Raw genomic sequence first — 14,356 nt, 5'->3', positions numbered from 1 at the left:
TAGTGCTCTTCCACAGCTTACTACATTCTTCCAGTCTCATCATTATGTTTGGTCCCCACCGCAATCAAGTTGTTACCCACAATGAGTTTGAGCCTTGGGCAGCAGATCAGTACCCATCCCAAGTATACACACGGACTTTGGACTCCCATAGAACAATGTGAGGTGCACTCTCACCCTGAACTCTTGGGGAAGGGTCTAGGCCCTGTCCTATATGAAATGACAGACTATGCACACCCCCATGGAGGGCCTCACCCTCCCTGGGGGAACAAGGGGATAACGGGGGGGGGGGGCCACGGGAGGAGGGGAGGGAATGGGAGAGGGACCTGGAACTGACTTGTGAAGCAACCTCGTTTCTTATCTAAATTTAAACTGGAAAATAAAATATAAAAAAAAATTTCAAAACCCTGCCAAAAAAAAAAAAAGAAAAGTGTGACTCTGAAGCTAAGCCACTTATCCAAAGGTATAAGGCATCTAATTGCTTTTTCCAAAGGAAAAATAAATTCATACAAAATAACACAAACATACTCTGAAACAAGAAAATTTAAATTCTTTGTAGGAAGGTGAGAAAAGAGTGGAACAAAGGAAAAGAACAGGGTAGCGACCTCAGAGAGCAGCAGGGGTCATTTTCCCATGACAGTAGTCTAGGAGAGACAGCATGCTATCTATAGGTGCAATAGTCTAGAGGAACTGTCTCAGAGTGAGATGCGCATTTGTCCTGCTATGTCATTGAAACAGCACGGCACCCAGAGGGTGGTAAGGGAGATTGGAGAGAAAGGAAAGAAGGTGGTCAGCCATCTCAAAGATGCAGGAAGTGAATCTCTGCATTTAGAAGAACATAGTTGGATGACATGGCCAGATTAAGGCTGTCTTTCAAGGTCTGTGTCAAAAACTATTGAAGATGTCAGAAAGTTTCATTTGCAAACACCCCCCTGTCTTTTAGTAGTGGCTCTCAGCTTCTCTGGCGCAAATGGACCATTTGTTTGAATCTCACGGCAATTCTGCTAGCTGTTTACCACAGGGAATGAGAGAAGAAGTCAGGAATGCTTGCGAAGGAGTGACTACAGTGTTAGAACGAGGACTCCAGATGAACAGGAATGGCAACAAGTATAACTGAGGGTGGGCAGGGAACTGGAGGGAGCAGTGGATGCTGCTCTTAAGGAAGTAAAAGGCAATTCCTAAGTAAGTTATCTGAGAGGGTTGGACTCTGTGCCTGGAGTTGAAATCTTGGATGGCCTTGCTATCCCCAATATCTTGTTCTTGTTTTTGTCCTCAGCATTTAGTGCAATGTTTGACATAAAGCCAGCAGCACCAGATGATGCATGAAGAGGGAAGATTTCCAGACTTGGAGGAAGCTCGGACGCAGACTGGGAAAGGTATTTTGTCTCTGCTCTCCATGTATTTTGATCTTTCCTTCTCACCATTCCCTGTATTTCTACATCCTCTCTCTCTCTCTCTCTCTCTCTCTCTCTCTCTCTCTCTCTCTCTCTCTCTCTCTCTCTCTCTCTATCTGTCCATCTGTCTGTCTCTCTGTCTCTGTCTCTGTCTCTCTCTCTCTATCTGTCCGTCTGTCTGTCTCTCTGTCTCTGTCTCTGTCTCTCTGCTCAAGCAGCTCCCCATTTCCTGGAATACTGTTTCTCTTTCTTTATTCTGGTTCCATGATAAAACTTTTCTGATGAATCTTAGCCAAAAGAGAAGTCATCTTCTCTCCAGCCACAGTGTGCTGATGGTGCCACAGCTGTAGCTCATTCTTCATTTTGTATTAATGACTGCTATTAGCTGTCTTTGCTTGACCTTAAGCTGTAGGGAGGGAGTTTTAGTTTTCCAGTATGATTCGGTTTTGTCGATTCTACACTGTCTACCACATAGCAGAAACTCCATAAATCTTTGTTGAATAAATATATAATGTGGCTAAATGGAGTTCTACAAATGAGATGCACTGCCTAATCAAATGATAAACCAACCCAGTTAAACGTAGGATGAAGGAAACAATAGAACTAATGAACAGTGAGCTTTCTCTTGAATACATAGAATCAAAGTCAGTTCTTATATTTAGCAACAGAGGTGGGAACAGAAATTACTGTCTCAAAAAAATCAGTCTATTAGGTTAGCATTTACATAATGACAGAATCAAAGCAGCCTGGCTCTATGCTTCTGTACATTTTTTTCTCAAGTGGCTTTGAAATCTCCTGCCACAACTAAGCTGGCAATGTTTGCTTAATATATTAAAATTAATAATGATGGCAGACAATAACAGCAGCTAACATTTAGACATTTGTTAGTTGTTAGTTATTTTGTGCAATAGTGACACAGTTGATTCCCGTAATGCTGTGGGGTTATGCAGGTTTCTATAAACAAAACAAACAAAAAAGCCACAAAGAGGTGATGTTATTTATCTAAAGTTATGTAACTAATAAACAGCCAAACTAAAACCTCAGTTCCAAATTATATAAATCCAAATAACTGCATTCAAAAGATTTTTGATTTTGATGTTTAAAGAAACCCTGCATTTATGTGGTACATAGGTATACATGAAGGAAAAACACTCATACACACAAAATAACAGAATAAAACATTTATTTTGGCCATTAGACAGCCTTTAATTGGAGTATTTTCTCTTGTGGCTTCTTAGGCAGATGGACATTCAATGTTAGCACTATTGGTGTCATCTGTGATGTCATGACAGTGGACGTGATACAGACTGCAGTACACAGGATCTCAATAGTTTCAAAAAGGTGTCTAGCTAAAGGCTGGGGGCACATGCTGGGCAGCATTGACAATATCATGCAAAGTGATATTTCCACTGAGTTTAGTGTTCTGCTTCTTTTTGTCTCTCAGTGACTCCTTGAGGGCTTGATAATCAGGGTACAGGCAGAAGGTACCACCTCATCTGGGCCTGTCTGTTCTGATTGGTCAGTTTCACTGGTAATCCTCTGTCATTTGCAGTCACTGGTTGCCTTTACAATGCCATCACCAGCTTTTTTGAGAGGCAGACCCAAGGGACCTATCTTGAGAGACAAGGTAGATGTGTTGGTGACCTTGCTTCTCCTGAACCTTTGGTACAAGGCACCTAGGTTGTAAGAGTGTCTGTTCCCATTTACACACATGGGTGCTGAGGCCCAAGGATGAGTTGCCATGGCCTCAAGCCTACTCTAGAAGAGCGAAGACTCCACCCAAAGTCAGGCCACAGAAGGTATGCATCTACTTAGATCTCACTGGGGTCAAACATGAGAAAAACCAGGGTTGAAGGCTGGTGGCAGATGACCGTGACTCAGAACAACCAAAGAAAGTCTCACATAGTCTCCTCTGAGTCAAAAGACAAAACGTAAAAATAAAACAAGTAAAACTATTCTGTCCACTTGTTTTTTTCCATTTCTGTGGATGGCAGTTCTTATCACCAAAATTCACAAGCCAAAAATATTGAAATCAGGCTTAGTTCCCATTTCCTCCTACTTCCTTTGCCTCTATATTCATAGCATGCAGGAACAGAGTAGTGGTTCTGTGTCTGCTGCTACCATCTTGGCATGAGTCACTATCATAGTCTGTCTGCATCACTACAAAAAATGTTTTAAGCGAGCCTTGTCACTCCACCATCTATGTAACAGCCTGGCTGCTACTACTGAAATGTCACTCATACCCTGTCATGGCTCAACTCCACATCCTCAGGAAAATGCCATCTCTTCCAGAATAAATGCCAGCCATTCTGAGGTCCTGTCATGCTCCCTTTGGGCATGCCTCCTTCACTCACGCCCAGTTAGCACCCTTGGCCCTGGCCTTGGGTACTTACAGTCTGTCCACTGACTCTTCTCTCTACCTGTCACTTATCCCTCTCCTCCTTTTCTGTTTTGCTCAACTGTGACCTCCCCAGGGACACCTAGTGTCACACTGCTATAAATTGCTGTATCTGTTCACTTTCCCATTCATAACTCAAAAAAAAATCTGCTTATCTTTCCTTATTTGGTTTTCTTCACAGCACACATTAGCTTCTAACATACCACATATATTCTATGGGTTTCAGTTTTTACTATCCTTTCCATTAAAAAATGTAAGCTTTCGCCGGGCGTTGGTGGTGGACGCCTTTAATCCTAGCGCTTGGGAGGCAGAGGCAGGCGGATCTCTGGAGTTTGAGGCCAGGATAGACCGACAGCCTCCAAAACAGAGAAACCCTGTCTCGTAAAAACAAAAAAAAAAGTGTAAGCTTTCATATTTTTTATCTATTTTACTAGTGTGGTCCAAGCATTTAGAAGTACTGTCTGAAACATAGTGAGTTCTCAGCAGACAGAGCTGTAGAGAGAGATGGAAGTAGGAGGAAGATTATTTGGGAAGAAAGGGGTCAACAGACATATGAGGGAACAATGGGTGTGTGAAGATAATAATAGTGTGTTGAATACATGTGTGAAACTGCCAAAAAAATTTAAGCATTAGAAAAAATTAAATGAAAAAGTCTTTCCCTGGTCTCAGTAACTTATTCACATCTAGGTCAACTACAATCCATAAAACAACATCAACCATCAGATTAAGTTAATGCCCATTTGAATTTGAATTCCACTTTGGTTTAATTTATAATTTACTTTATATAATTTAATTTATTTTTGTTTCTATAATTGTATGGGAATTCATGACCACAATGGTTTTTTAAATGTGATTTCATCTTATTAATAATTTCAGTTTAAACAAACACACAAATAACCTCAGTGAGTCCTAGGGAAATTTTCTTCCATTGTAGAAGACTCAGTGTGACTTTAGAAATAGGGCATATCTTGACGATTTAGGGCTGTAAGTAGGAGAATGCCCTTAACCTCTCACCTGTGCAGATGTGAGGCAAATTAGACTCCTTGGTAATTCTGTCTTAGGTTGGCCAAGCTTATTACCACTCTCATCTCCTGCAGCTCAATGATTTATATCATTAGTCCCCAAACATAATTATGTGCTCACCCTATGCCAAGCCATGACCTAAGAACAGGGCATGCAAACAGGAATATCTCCAAGTGTCTGCTGCCCATGCAGTCCTCAACATGAATGCATTCTGTAGTTCACAAAGTGCTTTGATGTATGCTGACCCTCTGTGGCAAGAATAACCCACAGGGATGCTGACACTTGGAGGGACTGACTGACTTGCTCAAGGTCATGTGTCTTACAATGTCAAAACCCAGGAGTCTTAATTGTTAGCCCTTTGCTCTTTTAATAGTACCCTTTTCCTTCTACAACCACAGTGCTTTTGGCTCCATTCCAAACCCCCTATTGACCTCCCTACTTTCTGCCAGGATTCCTGGTTCCTTCTTACTTCTGAGTGGGAGGATCACAAAACAAGAACAGTGTCTTTGTACTTGGCAAGCTCCATCCTTTCCCACTTAGGTGTGTGTACATAGGATCAAACATGAAGCCTATAGTACAGTAGTAGCCAGGGCCACTGCTAACGTAATCGCAAGTACAGATCTGTGTTCATAGATCAGGCAAATACAGACACGCTAACCATGCTAATGTGCTCGGGAAAGCCAGCTTATGGATCAGGAAGGATGAATATTGTGTCTGTTCGGCTTTTAATAGCATCACCTGGCAGATGGGACCAAGACTGCATTCTTGCTGCACTATCAAATTCACGGTACGCTCTATGTTAAAAATGCCATCTGTCCATCTGGTCACATAGTGTCACACAGCACCCTCAGGACATCCCACCAGTTTGGATTCTTCCTAGCCTTGGCTACTGCCAAACCTGGACTGCAGGAAACACTTACTTATGAGTACCAGGAAACCTTATTTTATTTTAACTTAGTGTTGTATGTCTACAGCCTTGAGCAGGCAGCTGAAACCTTCCCCTGCTTCTACAGTGTAAACTGTTCAAAATGTCCGTGTGGATTGTTCACCCCTTGCTGCCTCTGTACATCTGTTAAAAAGAGCTAAAAATCAACACTTCGAGGACATCAGCTTTGAATGGATTTTTCTCCTAAATAATGCTTTGTATCAAAATAGTGCATCTCTTCAGAGCTTTCAAGGACAAGTTGCTATCTTCCTCTTCACTTGCTAGATGAGAAAATGGATGAGGAAGGAAGTGAGAGCTTTGCTGACAAGGCTCTATATTAGGAGCAGACTTTCCCAAGAATGATGGTCCAGGAAAAGCTCCATCAGAAGTCTAACCCTGAGGACAGAGACCACAGGGGATGGAGTAATGCAATATTATCCAGTATCTGAGCAGTGTTAGCCCACACGGAGCAAGTGCCTGATTAAAAAGAGTATCATCACAGTCACCATCTGTTGTGGTTAGATGTGGCTCTGGTGTGTCCCCCACAGGCTTGAAGGTTGGAAGTTGGGTCCTCACTGGAAGAAGGGGATATGGTGGGAACTAGGGAGGTCATCAATTTACTAGGGAAGATGTACTTAAAAGTGACTAACATAGTTCTCAGGGAACCCCAACTAATTCCTAAGAGAATTATTATTGAAAGAGAGATACTGACTCCTCCTTGGGTCCTGGATCAATATCTCACTAAGTAATGATTCTCTCTACCTGCACTTTTACCATTGCTGATATCCTCAGCAAAGCCAAGCCAGTGTAATCATCCACACCTTTGAACCTCCAAATCTTCAAGCCAAAGAGATCTTATTTCTTTAGAAATAAGTGTCAGGAATTTTGTTGCAGCAGCAAAAACAGACTAATATGCTATTTCATTTTGTTTAACCTCACAATTACCTGCATTGTAAAATGGAACAGGTATGATTTTATCCTGTTTTCTTTATATTTTACTTATAGAGAAAATATTGGGAGGTCAGTGATATGGTCAGTTTGTTTGGTTTTTTTGGTTTTTTTTTTTTTTGGTATTTACGAGACAGAGTTTCTCTGTATTGTTTTGGAGGCTGTCGGTCCAGCTTAGCCTCGAACTCACAGAGATCCGCCTGCCTCTGCCTCCCATGTGCTGGGATTAAAGGCGTGGGCCACCACCGCCCGGCGATGTGGTCAGTTTTACACCACACAAGCAAGAACAAAAGTTTCTAGCTATAATATCAAGGGCTTTGGTATGGAGAGGTAGTTTAGAAACTGGACTTCACCACCTATCAGCCATATCACTGGCTCAGGAGCTTCCTCAACAGCCAATATTAGTAATAATACTGTCTTTGGAATCTGGGTGAAAACTAGAGATAATTTATGTGAAAGAGTTAGCTTAGTGCCTGTCTTAGAATAAAGAACTAGGGAATAACTGTTATAATTCACATTTTATAGAAAATCACATGCAGATACAATCTTGTTCTCTATTTTCAAACAAGGAAGATGAAGAGTACATAAGACTTTTAAATGAATCCTAAAGTAATTCCCAAGTCATACCCACGTCTCACTGTAGGGGGGGGGGCAGAAGCAAGGTGAAAATGGGCAGGGGCATGCAGACACAGACAGGCTGAGGCCAGTGTGACAGCCTCAGGCCATTCCTGTTGGGGCTTCGGCCAACAGATACTGATCCATCGTGCGACCCTTGCTGTAGTGTGGGGCCTGTCTTGGTCTACATCGCATCTGACCTATTATCACACCGAGTTTGGCCCCTTTTCCTGTCTTCTCAACTACAAGCTGATATCCAAGTGAGTTGACAAAATTGGCGATTTCCCCAGCTCTGTCCTGCTGGGAATGGGTGCTGGAGTCACTGAACCATCAGTAAGAGCTGTACTATTGTTAGGGCTGGGAGGTTTGTAGACATCTTATGACTAACCTTGAAGCACTCGAGTTACAGATGGGAGACAGATGAGTAAATCATTATTCAAGGATAACCACTTACTGTAGATAATTGGAACTTATAACCTTTGTGAAAGAGACTATTTAGAACCACTTTGCTTCGTTGAATGGTTTCAGATTCCATCCTGTAACTTTTATAAATGATATCTGATTTGACCCTGGTGATGATGACCCTGGAATTACTATTTCCTATTTTATAGTTGAGGACATTTCAGCTTGGGGAGACTAAGGGGCTAGTCCAAAATTGGACAGTTTGTTATCAGCAAAACAGTCTTTGGCCCAAATCTAACCATCTCTCTATCAAGCTATTCCTAGAAAGACTTTTTAAAAAACTGCAGAAGGAAAAGAGAGGTGTTACCAAGTTCATGAAAATGAACACTTAAATATCTTAATACTGAACTTAAGGGCTTCCTTGTACATTTCCACTCATGTGTTTTGTTCAAGCCTCAGCAATACATTAATCCTCTTTGTTCCTCAGTATCCCCATCTAAGAAATGGGACTACCAGCAGCACCTCCTTCTCCGGATTACTGTGAAGCTTTGATATTTTTCTCTTGCAAAGAACTTAGCACAATGCCTGATAGGTGGCAAATGCTCAGTAAATGGCATGTGCAATATTGAAATAATTGTTGTTACTTCTCACAGGAGCCTCTGTTCCCCATAGAAGCTTCTGCTTCCAACAACAGCCTTCGTCACGCCACATGCTTTTTGTCTTCACACTTTTGATGTGTTCCTTTCAATTAAATTTTTGTCTACATCATCTTACAGTATTGTTTTGTTTACCCTAACTTTTCTTATCATATATTACAGCATCTTACACACAGCAAGAACTCCATAACTCTTGACATACTACTAACCATATGATAATCTAGAGATTATCCAAGATTCAATTCATCACATGAAAACAGATTTTTTAACAGTATGTTTTCTGATTGACTGCAAGACGCTAAAGTACTTTATGAGTCATATAAAACGTATGTCCCATGTAGTAAAAATATTGCATACCTTATACTGTTGTCTCTTTAATTAGTCATCAATTTACAAAATGAATAGTTCTCATCCACTATCTCGTCTATTAAATAGAAAGTTAATCAGGAAGCTTGAACCTCCAGAAAGATAACACTTATGCTCAGATTTGAAGTTTTCCACAAGCTTACCTGCCATCAACTTTCATTCTTTCAGATTTCTCCACATTTGTCAGCAGCATGACTCAAATCATTTTAGGACATAACCAGTCAAGGCCAGGGACAGTAAACACTAAGTCATCACAAATGCATAGCAGGGCTTTTGTGATAGAGTGGTTGCCTAGTAGACAGTAGGCCCAGGGTTTGAGCACCAGCATGGAGGAGGAGGAGCAGGAAGAGAAGGAGAAGGTAGCATCTGGCTGGTTTCTGGACTTTATATGTCCCTTCTATAACAGGTAAAGCCTGACCATGCCTGCTCTCTCTGAAAGAGACAATGCTCTAATGTTCTTCTTGGCATCACCCTATCCACTGAGAACTTTCTGGTACAATTGAATATAATTCAGTCATAAAAGGAAGAATGAAGTCCTGTCATTTGTGGCAACATGGATGAGTGTGAAGACTATGTTAAGTGAAATAAGCTAGGCACAGAAAAACTAATACCACATAACCTCACTTAGATATAGAATGTAGAAATGCTGTCATCCATTGAGGGTGAGAGTATAGGGGTAGTTACAGAGGTTGGGAAGGGCTGAAGGAAAGAACAAGTTCTGGTCTTCTGTAAGTTGTCAATTTCAAAATGACTAAGGAAATAGGACTTTAAATGCTCTCATCACAAAGAAATGTGAAATATTTACAACTATGGATATGATGGTCATCTTGATTTGATCATTGCACAGTGTATACATTCATGTAAACAAAACTTTGAAATTAACAAATAGTAAAAATTTTAATGGTCAATGAAATTTCAAACAAATTGACTAAAAACAAACATAAAAATTTGTTATAGGCAGTCACACTACCAAGACAGTGATGTCATATGAAACCAACCCCTCAGTCCATTAGAAATCTGAGAACCTGTGAGTGGTTCATGCTGCTGTCTACTAGGAATTGCCGACTTACTTCATTAGTTTAGTCTGAAATACTTTAACGAACCTCCAGAAGGACAAGTGGCAGAGAATGTGACCCAGCGTGCCAAAGAAATAAATAAGAGAGCAAGCGTGCCCCTAATGTTGGCAGGCAGAGAGAACTACATCCCCTGGAGAGAGGGACAGCAGGTATTTCAGAGAGGACTTTCATCTCGAAAGAGCTGCACTGCCCTTCTCCCACCTCCGTTGTGAAAGGGAGTCTCTGAAATGCAGGGTAAGGGTGACGCTGAATCTTGAATCTGTAGGAAGTGTGGTACATGTGTTCCTGCATCCCTTCCTGCACTTGTTGCAGATCAAGGGATCAAGCACCATTCCTGAGCTATGGCAGAAGGGAAGAGAATGCTATCTGAGGGATGCTTGTATTCTCATGGAGAAGTCTGACACAGGCACAATGATTCAAGGAGGGAATGAACTGGAAGAGACATGGGAAATGTGGGGTGTGTTTCTGTGAGATACAAAAGTTCAAGTGGCTTTGTAAAAATGTATCTTCTTTCCTCACCTTAAGTCAATAACTCAAACGTGCCCTGTTCAGTTTGAGAGTAGGTTCTGGACACAGGAAGACACTGGGATTCACAGAGGAGCCACTGGGAAGCCTCCAGTCTTTTCTGAGCAGAAGGAAGTGCTGCCATCATAACTAAACCCACTGAAGATGCATTTTACATCTGTTTTAAGGACAAATGTCTCCCTGGCTGCTGTAAGAGGGAATGGTAGCTACTGTGGTATTTTCCTTGCCTTCGCTTCTGCCCTTAGGGATGGAGTATTTGGAGGGGATGCTGCTGGAGTTCCTTCCTCTATAAGATTGCCCACAGAGCCAACCCCAGCACACAGTAGGCTTGAAGAAAGCACTGGTCCACATTCCAATCTGTAGGACAATGATATTTGATATTGACTTTCTTCCTAGACAAGAGTTCTCCCCCACAGGACATCTCTCAGAAGGCATGGCAGCTAGAAGCGGGGCCCAAGGGACAAAGGAGAACAAGGAGGGTCATGTACTGCCACCACCAGAAGAGAAAAGGGAAGTCACACCACACCCAGCAGCTCTGCACTTTCTGAAGACAAGAAACTTTCTGCAGCTTCCTGTTGGACAGAGGCATCCCCAGAGATTCTAGCTCTAGATGGAACTCGTCAAGCTGAAAAGCATCCAAAATGTTCAGTGCAGTCACTGTGTTCCAGGCATCTTGACTTGTGCTTGGTGCAAGTCCATTACAAAAGTACCTAAATAAATCACCGTGTTAAACATGGTGTGTGATTACAAGTGACACCCAGCTAATAGAGTGATACACACCAGCTCCACAGGGCATAAAGCTTGTTGCTACTTAGCTGTGTAGTTACTGCTGCAGGGTGGATTTTCTGAGTAAAGGTAATATATTTCTACTAACAATTCCGGGAGACTGTTAGGAGAACGCCTATGACTGTTACAACATGCTGCTGACAGTGTGTCCAGGTGATGGCCAGCCCTTCACAAACCCTTTACTCCATTTGAGGGAATTCAAATGTTTATTCCATTTGAGGGGATCACAAGGTTGCATCTGGAGAAAGGAGAACTGAAGATGGTTGGCTTGGAATTGGAGCTGCTTCTGACTTTTTATCTATTAGTAGTTATTATGCACTAGGGACTATTCTAGACATGGATAACACAAAGATAAATAAGTCTCTTCTATAACAGGGTCTAGTTGCCTTTAGGGGAAAGATGGAGAAGTATATAAAGATGACAACAAATTGTATTTTATTTTACTTTATTTTTGGTTTTTCGAGACAGGGTTTCTCTGTATTGTTGTGGATCCTGTCCTGGAACTCACTCTGTATATCAGGCTTGGTCTCAAACTCACAGAGATCCACCTGCTGTTGCCTCCCGAGGGCTGGGATTAAAGGCGTGACAACAAATTTTAATACTCACCTTTGTACAAGGCTCTCAGTGCTATTTTCAGAGAAAATCTAAGTGGGTAGAAGTGTATGATTGTGTCTGGACTAAGCAGCCCAGTCCCTGGGAAGACACTTATACTGAACACTGGGTAGGTTGTTACTTGTAAGGGGCCTCCAAAGTGAGGAGTGGGAAGAGAGGAATTGGGATTAGCTATAGATAGGCTGGGCAGGAATGACTAAGGGACTCTCACAAGCTGTGAGACTGTAATCACTGTGAGCTCCTGTCTATGTGTAGTCTCGTATCAGAAGGCAGGAGTCTGGGCTGGCTGGCAGGAAAGAGTCAAAGTTTACTTGTGAGCATTCTAGTTTTTATCCGATGCAGTTTATGCTGTCAAATTACAGTCCAGTCCATTGTGAAAGACTCTAATGTCCATTTCAGTCCCCAGCCCCTGCTTTCCAGTCCTACTGCCCGTGGATTTTTTTTATCTTCATCAATAACTATTGTTTCTGCTTGGTAAGTGAAGATACTCTGAAGCAGGAATGGCATTGTCTGTAACCTGGAAAACTACAGACACCTCACCTAGGACTCTGAACTTCAAGTGGGATCAATCCATTAGTTCTCTTGACCTGGGAAATCTGCAACCTCTCTTTTGTGTCTTTTTTTTTTGCCTGACTTTCCATCTCCCCTACTGTATGAGTGGCAACCAGGGCTTGTAAACTTGCATAGCCTAGTAAATGGCAGTGTGGTCTTCAGGAGTGGACTGACCAGTCTGGTACCCTGAATCTAGCTTACTTGTGTCAGGTTGCCTGCATGCCTTGATCTTGTTACCTCCTTAACTTTAAAATGGGAATAGTATTAGTATCCCTCCCATAAGATTATTGGAAGAATAAAGTAAGTGCCTAAAATGGTTCTGGGGAGTTTCTGCTATAATATAAACTACCAGCTAATGAAGTTAGCAAGATCATTTTCTCTGTCTCTGTAGGACTCAGTGTAGTATTTTGCAAACCAAGAGCTGTAGTGTAGAGGAGGCTCCTAAATTTTTAATTTGCATACAGATCATATGGAGATCTTGTTAAAATGCATATTCTATTCTGGCAGGCCTGATATGCTGCAGTTCTGGGAGCTCCTGGGTGATGCCTGCTGGGACCACACTTCAACAGCAAGTAATTCTCGCAAGGATGTGGTCTTCAAACCAGCAGCTTCAGTGTTGCCAGAGAACCTGTTAGAATACCTGAGGATTTTTGCATTCATTGCCTTACCTTCTCTCCCTGACCCAGTGTTCCAGAATAGACACAGTGGTCTGTGTTTTCATGAGCCTCCAGGTAAGGATGCTGATGCTCTCACTGTTTGACATGGACTAAAGGAGACAACTGAAAAGAATCTGACCCCTGGAGTGGCATTCTGGATTTGCTGTGTGATGGTTGTGTGGCCTTGACCAGTCACTTAACCTCTCTTAGCCTAGCATGGAAGGCCCATAAGTATTGGACATTTCTAAACCTAAAGCGTGACTGCCAAGACCCCAGCTGAAATCAGGCCATATTTCACATCCTTGAATCCCAGCAGCACACTTTCTCTGTTGCTTCTGTAACATGAAACCCATTATCAGTGTCTTCTCAGAAGATGCTTGCATGGCAGTGGTGAAGTGTCACATGCATCACTAACACAGCTTTGGAAAGCCCAACCAACTATTACTAAGCAAAATGTCAATTGTTATGAGAAAAGCATTCAAGTCCCCTTACTAACTAGGCATTTTCCATTGAGTAGATACCTGATCACAACTGCTTGAGAAGGACCTAGAGTATTTGATTATAGCACTATCAGTGGGTCAAATGAAGAAAACAGCTGTTGAACTGGATGATTCATATCAGTGCTCAAATACCTTTGTGTGAATAGATCCTTCCATGGATTAAAAAAGCTCACTTTGTGTGGGAAGTACCCTTGAATGAATTGTTACAAGAGACCAGTAGCACAGACACTGAGATTGACAATTAATAAATGGGTCCTCCTGAAATTGAGGAGCTTCTGCAGGGCAAAGGACACAGTCAAGAAGACAAAATGACAGCCCACAGAATGGGAAAAGATATTCACAAACCCCACATCTGACAGAGGGCTGATCTCCAAAATTTACAAAAAACTCAAGAAGCAAGTCCCCAGAACACCAAAGGATCCAGTTAAAAAATGGAGTACAGAACTAAACAGAGAATTCTCAATAGAGGAGTCCAAAATGGCCAAGAGACACTTGAGAAAGTGCTCAACATCTTTAGCCATTAGGAAAATGCAAATCAAAACAACTCTGAGATACCATCTCACTCCACTCAGAATGGCTAAAATCAAAAACACTAATGACAGTTTATGCTGGAGAGGATGTGGAGAAAGGGGTACACTCATCCACTGCTGGTGGGAATGCTAATTTGTACAGCCACTTTGGAGATCAGTATGGAGATTCCTCAGAAAAATGGAAACCAGTCTGCCACAAGATCCAGCAATTCCACTCTTATGCATATACCCAAAGGATGTACCCTCATACAATATGGACATCTGCTCAACTATGTTCATAGCAGCATTATTTGTAATAGCTAGAACCTGGAAAAATACCCCTCAACTGAAGAGTGGATAGAGAAAATAAGGTACATTTATACAATGAAGTACTACTCAGCAGAAAAAAAATAGAA

At 41.9% G+C, this 14,356-nt stretch overlaps 1 long non-coding RNA gene across 1 annotated transcript; it reads left to right on the top strand.

Moving 5' to 3' along the window:
* The first annotated feature begins 1,099 nt into the window (after positions 1-1,099).
* Positions 1,100-13,678, top strand: LOC121137176. The gene is made up of 3 exons (XR_005874410.1): positions 1,100-1,179; positions 1,274-1,373; positions 12,783-13,678. It is a non-coding gene; the product is annotated as an uncharacterized LOC121137176 (long non-coding RNA).
* Positions 13,679-14,356: the final 678 nt, after the last annotated feature.

This window comes from Mesocricetus auratus, unplaced genomic scaffold (assembly GCF_017639785.1).
Source record: "Mesocricetus auratus isolate SY011 unplaced genomic scaffold, BCM_Maur_2.0 Super-Scaffold_100676, whole genome shotgun sequence".
Lineage (NCBI taxonomy): Eukaryota > Metazoa > Chordata > Mammalia > Rodentia > Cricetidae > Mesocricetus > Mesocricetus auratus.
This window is presented reverse-complemented; position numbering and strand designations above follow the sequence as displayed.